At 39.4% G+C, this 7,792-nt stretch overlaps 1 non-coding gene across 1 annotated transcript; it reads right to left on the reverse strand.

Moving 5' to 3' along the window:
- Positions 1-2,810: 2,810 nt before the first annotated feature.
- LOC133833750 (small nucleolar RNA R71) lies at positions 2,811-2,917 on the reverse strand. The gene has a single exon (XR_009893113.1). It is a non-coding gene; the product is annotated as a small nucleolar RNA R71 (small nucleolar RNA).
- Positions 2,918-7,792: the final 4,875 nt, after the last annotated feature.

The raw sequence follows: 7,792 nt of genomic DNA on the forward strand, positions 1-7,792 counted from the left end.
AAGGCCCAACAGCCCAATCCGAAGCACCTCCAACCCATCTGTCTTCTCCTCTCCCAGCCACTGCCACGTGGCACTCTCTCATTGGTTGAAAATGGGTCAAACCCCTCTTGTGTCACCAGCCATGTTTTGTGGGTATTGAGCTTTGTAAATTGCTATTTTGAGCTTTAAAGATCATGTTTTTGTGGTATTTTAGAAAAGGAGCATTTTGACTATACACAAAAATAGCTAGGGTAATATTAATAATAAGATTTGATTTTTCAAAATCATATTTTATTATTAATATTTCAGATTTATTTTATAAACCTCATTTTATTGTTTAATTTCTTTTTAGTCATTTTCTCCATGTATAAATAGAGACACTTTCTTCACATTTGGTATGTAATTTTTAGAGTAGAGAAACTTTAGCAAAATTTCCACTCACTTTCTTCTCATATTTTCTTCTTAGAATTTTGTGAGAATCATCAGCATAATGGCCTAATCTTCCTAGGAAGGTTAGGGATGATTCCATATGCAAGTGATGTTATTTTGCTACTTTGATTTACTATGTTCTTAATGTAATATATTTGAGTTATTTATGTTCTTTCATCTCTATCTTTATTTACTTATGCTAATAGTATATAGGATTGGTCATGCTCTTTCTATGTGCTTCTAATTAGTAAAAGTAATATTGATACATAATTTTATGTCTAATCTTCTATTGCATTATTGCCCTTGGGTATTTTGTCATTTTTAGATTTTTCATAAGATTAACATTGTGCTTTTAAAGTAAAGAACTTTATAACTCAAATGAACTTTTGTTAGAAAAAAACTATGGACCTTAATGTTAGATTTTCCAAGTAAATGTTGGGATGTGAACTATTTACTTGTGTATTTTTGTAAATCAAGTAACCAAGTAACTAAACAAGCATATGGATGATTCTTGAAACCTTTCATTTTCTCAAACTCTTGATTACATCTTACCTTTATTTCACTTATCTCATTTCATCACTTTATCAAAAATACAATACCAAAATCTCAAACCTCTTTCCATTTACAATTTTATTTACTTCTTGTTACTAACTTTTTTGTGTTATTTTCTACTAACATTTTGATTTTAGGTTACCTACTTGTAGATCGACCGCCCGATCTTACTACAACTACCGCTTAGTGTAGTCACATTTTGGGCGTTAAACAAATTTTGGCGTCGTTGCCGGGGAGGTAATTTTCAAAGGTTTAGTGAATTTTTTACAAAAATATTAGTAACTTTATTTGTGTTTTTGTTAGAATAAGTATTGTGTTAGTATAGTTTCTATTATTTACTAATTTTTAATTAATTATTATTGTTATAACAAAAATAAAAAGAAAAAAAAACAATCAGAAAAAAAAATTCCTTTATTTTTATATATATATATATCTTTTCTTTTCTTTCTCTTTTTTTTCGATAAAATATATATATATATTTATATTATAAACATTCATATATATATATATATACATAACTATAAAAAAATAATCCAAAAAAAAAACATGTATATATTTATATATTCACTTTTTTTTTCCTTTTTAGTTCATTCTTAGTCCATTTTTCTTTCTTAATTTCTATTCTATTTTTTTTGTTTAATACATATTAAAAAAAAAAGATTAAGCTTGTTATTCTATCTTCACTTTAATTCTCTTTTCTTTATTCTATATTTGTGTTGTTTATTTTGTTGCTTAGTTTAGGCTTTTACTTTCTTTGCCTTAGTTTTCCTTAGGATTTAGGTTTTTCAAAAAAATATATATATATATAATTGCATAAAATTGTTCATAAAATTTCAATCATAAAACGCTTAGTATTGGGAACAATTGTGTAATATTACAAATGGTAGAAACCGATATTGTTCTGTCTAGAAAGATTGGTTGTTAAATAAGGTTTGTGATAGCGTTACCCTCCACACTTACCTAGGAACCTCGGGGAGTTCTGTCTAGGCAAGTGTGGGTCTAAAGCGGTACCTTGGCAACCTTCCCAATCGGCCTGGGAACATTTCGAGCATCTACCTTTGCACTATTACATTGTTGAACTTATTACTATAAGAAAACCAAGCTTGTTCTGTCAAAATAAGCAATCTCACTCTGCTTAAAGGTTGTTTGGTCGAAAAGGTTGACTTGTGGTCCACCATACTTACTCAGTAACCTCGGGGAGTTCTAGTAAGACATTGGAGATCACTTGAAAACCTCCAATTCTACCTGGGAACAAGTTTAACAAAAAACAAAATCAATCAAAATCAATATAAAAAAAATAATAATAAAAAAAAGAGACATAAAATAAATCTAATTCTGATTTCCAAGAGTGGATGAATCATCACGAAACTTCCAGTGACACTTCTTCCAATTCATCTGCCACTCCTACCGGAACTCCTTCCACCAATCCAGCTTCTCCACAAAATTTCCCTGATAATAACCCATTTGCAATGGCTCGCAATGATGAAATCCAACCAAGAACTCTCAATGACTACCTCCATCCTACTCGCACTTCCACGCCTTCATGCATTATCTTCCCTCCTAATATGCCCGCATTAGACTTTAAACCTGGCATGATTCAACTCCTTCCTACATTTCATGGAATGGAAAATGAAAGCCCATACGTGCATATCAGAGAATTCGAGGAGGTGGTAACCACGTTCTATAACCGAGCCGAAAATGCCGATGTTGTACGACTGAAGTTCTTCCCTTTCTCCTTGAAGGACAAAGCCAAAAGCTGGTTGTACTCTTTGAGACCTAGGTCGATTGGAACATGGGAGGAGATGACCAAATCTTTCTTTCTGAAACACTTCCCCAGCCATAAGACCAACAGTCTAAAACGACAGATTTCCACATTCTCCCAAAAAGACAATGAAATGTTCTATCAAGTCTGGGAAAGATTCAAAGATCTGTTAAATTAGTGCCCGCACCATGGCTATGAGAACTGGTGTTTGGTCAGTTACTTCTATGAAGGCCTCACAAGTCCTGAGCGCCAGTTTGTAGAAATGCTATGCAATGGTGAATTCTTCGAAAAAGAGCCAGACGATGCTCTTGAATATCTCGAAGAAACTGGGAAAAAGTCTCACACCTGGACTGGTCCAAGTGCTACTAACAGCACCAACCGACACAAACCATCTGGGATCTATCAACTTCGAGAAGAGGATAGTGTTAAGGCCCAACTCGAAGCTTTGAAAAAGCAGTTTGAGGTCTTAATGACGAAGAGTGGCCAAAAGTTGCACATGATCGCTCAAGCGGAACCGCAAGAACCTTGCTTTGTTTGTGGAGGGACGGAGCACTTAGCTAAGGACTGCTTAGCTTTGAATGAAATGAGGGGGGTTTATGAGGAGCAATGCAATGCCTTAGGGGCATATAATAAGCCATTCTCCCATACGCACAACCCTGGTTGGAGAAACCACCCAAATTTCAGTTGGAGAGATTCCAACCAAGCTCAATCGTCTGGAATCCAATGGAGAAATGAGCAACAAGTTCAACCATCAAAGGCGTATTCTGCACCTCATTACAATGCTCATCCACAACGAAATTCTCTCGAGAATACTCTTCATGCATTCATGGAGGAACAATCCAAATTGAATTGCCAAATGATGGAAGAAATCAAGGAAATGAAATGTCAATTCTCAAAATTGACTGAATCCTTGGCCATTCCGGAAAAAGGAAAACTCCCTTCCCAACCAAAATTCAATGTTCAAGGCCAACACATGGCCCAATCTTCAAATTCTAATGATCAAAACGTCAAGGAAGTGAATGCCATCACGACGAGAAGCGGTAAAACTTTGCCAGACCCACACATTAAATCCAACTCTCCCAGTATTCCAAAAGTCATTTCCAAAAATCCACCACTCAATGCCACTCCAAATATACCATTTCCCCAGGCTTTGAAACCTACTGGGAAACTTCCTGATAACCGAGCTGAACTCCTTGAGCACTTGACACAAGTGAAGATTAATCTTCCTTTGCTTCACATCATTAAACAAGTACCCGCTTATGCTAAAATCATCAAGGATCTTTGTACTGTAAAAAGGAAGCACCACGTCTAGAAGACTGCCTTCTTGACCGAGCAAGTGAGTACGGTGATTGAACAAAAGGCACCGCCGAAATACAAAGATCCCGGTTGTCCCACCATTTCTTGCCAAATTGGGACCCATGAAGTCAGCCAAGCCTTACTTGATCTTGGCGCGAGTGTCAATCTCATACCTTATTCTGTATACTCGCAACTCGGTCTTGGATAAATGAAGCCAACATATGTTGTACTACAGCTTGCTGATCGTTCCACCAAAAAGCCTAGGGGTATCGTTGAGGATGTATTGGTTCAAATTGAAAAATTCTATTATCCCGTGGATTTTCTTATTCTTGATACCCAATCTGTGGTGAACATGGAGTCTAAAATTCCTATTATCCTCGGACGACCATTCCTTGCTACTGCAAATGCTTTGATCAATTGTCGGAATGGTCTAATGAAGATATCGTTTGGAAACATCACTCTTGAAGTCAATATCTTCCACATCGGGAAACAACCCCGAGAATATGATGAATGCTACCAAACATTCATGATTGACTCTTTAATTCCCAAGGAGGTTAAATTGCGAAGCAACTTTGATAATCTTGATGAACTTCTCCTTCTGTTTGACAACGAAAGTCCCAGTTCTATTAAGTCTACTCTTGCAATATCAGATCGCATAGACTCACGCCATAGAAGGACTCAGTTTTGGCAACCTCGCTTTGAAGAGCTACCTCGCGAGAGGGCACAGACGAAAACTTCAGCCAAAGAGGTTCCAACTATTCAATTAACCCAACTTCCCGAGGGTTTGAAACATGCCTTCTTAGGAGACGGTGAAACCTTTCCAGTTATCATCTCATCCAACCTTCAAAATTCTCAAGAATTGCAGTTACTCAAGCTACTGTGTACGCATAAATCTGTGATAGGTTGGACGCTTGCTGATATCAAAGGTATTAGCCCTTTAATTTGCTCCCATTGAATCAATATGGAGGATGAAGCCATCCCTCGGAGAGACTCTCAGCGGTAACTGAACCCCACGATGAAGGAAGTTGTAAAAAATGAAGTTTTGAAATTGATAGATGCTGGTATTATTTACCCGGTAGCAGATAGCAAATGGGTCAGTCCTACTCAAGTCATGCCCAAGAAATCTGGTGTCACTGTTATCCAAAACGAAAAAGGGGTCCTTGTCCCCACAAGAAAGATGACGGGGTGGTGCATGTGCATCGATTATAGAAAATTAAATGCCACCTCCTGCAAAGATCATTTTCCACTCCCATTCATTGATCAAATCCTTGAACGTGAAGCTGGTTGTAACGCCCTACTTCCTTAGAGCCGTTACTAAGTGAGTTTAAAAACGTGCTTTCAACTCGCTAATCGAGGTTTTAAGTCAAACAGTGTAATTAAGCCGTAAACAAAGGTAAAACATTAGAAGTATTAGTCTTTCATAGTTTATCATAAAAATTTTACACTTGGGATCCCAAAATACAGTTTAGAAATATTACAACATAAAAACTGTACTAAGTCGGCTAAACGACAAAATCTAGATTCATCTACAAACATCTCCCAAAATCCTCTGGCTGTGGCAGCTAGGCTGGCCAAACATGTACACACCGCCTCACGCCTGCTGTACTCATGGTTGGTTGATCTTCTCTTTACCCTTACCTGCACCACAGAGCATCTGTGAGCCGAAGCCCAGCAAGAAAACCCACGAACAGATAACATATGCAACACATATATCAATCATATAAACAGGCCACCAATGGCTAAACACATACGGCCTAGCCGTCCCAGGAGTTTACCAAGCTCTAGGTTCGCGGACCACGCCGTGAGGATATCCCAGGTATCCTTCTAGGGACTCGCTCTGACAACTCGCACTCTACGCACTCAACGCTGCTCTCGGCCTTGCACTCAACGTGCCCAACGCCATTCCCGGCCCTTCGCCGTTCTCGGTCTACACCGTTCCCGACTCTAGCCGACCATTCATATCATAATACACATAGCATAACAAGCAAGTATAGAATCTAGCATAATCAGTTAAAGGGCTACGCCCTGCAGTTCTAACATATTGGGCTCGGCCCTGCATATCAGTTCCATTCAAATACATTGGGCTCAGCCCTTCACACAATCTCTATGGGAACAAGGGTTTTCTTACCTGAGTTCCGAGCTTTCTGAGCACCGACGCCCCGAGCACAGTCCTCTAACGTGAGCCTAACCGAAACCCTAGTCGCAACACATTAACAATGTCCATCCATCAAATTCTAATCCAATAAATAACTTCGAGCCATAACCCCAACCTCCGGGACCTTGAATTCTATCAATCAGGGTGATAAAATCCATCCCGAGCCTTACCCATTAAGTTCCCAAGCCTAAATACCCTTAAAAACTCAGATTGGCACTAAGGGTCGCGGCCCCACCCACAAGAGCCGCGACTAGCCTCGAAACAGAGGCTAGCACCTCACTGACCCCCACACGGGCCGCGGCGCGCCCACCAAGCGCCGCTGCGCGCATGAACCTCTCAGCCACCCATGGCCGCGCGCGCACACGGGCCGCAGTGCACCCCTCCTAGGGCCGCGGCTCTCACCTCCGAACCCAGAATTCCTCATCAGTTTTATACCTTTTCTTCAAGCCAATCCTCACCAAAACCAAACTAACAATGCTAGATAATTAACACCATCATTCCATCTCAATAACAGCACTAAAACCCCATTGAATCATACTCCAAAACTCAGTTAAAACACCCAAAAGTATACCAAGCTTGACCAACATGCAATCTTCAAAACAAGCAAAAATTCATGACCAAATCTTAATAATTAGAACTTACCTCTTACTGAATTAAGCTTTTGAACCAATTCCCCCTATGCCTGAATCTTCAAGCTTCAAGTTCCCTTAGATTTCCCCAGTTGAAAACCTTTAGTGTAACGCCCTACTCCTTTAGAGCCGTTACTAAGTGAATTTTTAAGACAAAACAGTGCAATGAACTCGCTAACCGAGGTTTTGAGGCAAAAGTGTGACTAATAAAAGTTAAGGCTGTAATCCTTGAAAATGCGTTGACTCAATAAAAACTTCTAGTTTTAAACAATTGGGATCCCAAAAATAAGGTTTAAAAACCATTTTCATCTTGAAGTAAGTTTACAGTTGATCAGTTATAAAATCATAGATTATTACAGCCAATTTCAAATAAACCCCCAACCAAAGCAGTCGGGCAGGCCAAACATGTACGCGTCGCTTCACGCTCTCCGTACTCATGGTTGGTTGACTCAGTCTTTGCCCTACCTGCAACACGGAGCACCCGTGAGCCGAAGCCCAGCAAGAAAACTCATGCAGAACATAACATATGCAGTTAATACAGTTTATCATAACAGATAATCCACAGATAAACAAGTCAATCAATAGACTAAGCAAACACGGCCATGCCGCCCCAGAGCCTTACCAAAGCCCTGGGGTATCGGTTCTCACCGCGAGGATAACTCATGTATCCCTTGGGTCCCACCCTGAATATAGCATCCCATGTGCTAGGTGTTACTTTCGGCCCACGGCCGCCCCGGCCTACGCCGTACTCGGCACTTGCCGTTCATTTCATCATAATCACACATATAGTACATTCAAAATAATCATTCACACATCATGATTCATTTAAGGTTAAACATTTGCACACAACACAATCTGGGGCCATGCCCTACAATCATCTCATCATGCAACATGCAATATAGGGCCATGCCCGGCAATCACACTATGGGCCCATGCCCTATCCTACGGGTGTTATAGTTTTCTTACCTTAGTTCCAAATGCTTTAAATAG

The sequence above is a fragment of the Humulus lupulus genome, chromosome 4 (genome assembly GCF_963169125.1).
Source record: "Humulus lupulus chromosome 4, drHumLupu1.1, whole genome shotgun sequence".
Taxonomy (NCBI): Eukaryota; Viridiplantae; Streptophyta; class Magnoliopsida; order Rosales; family Cannabaceae; genus Humulus; species Humulus lupulus.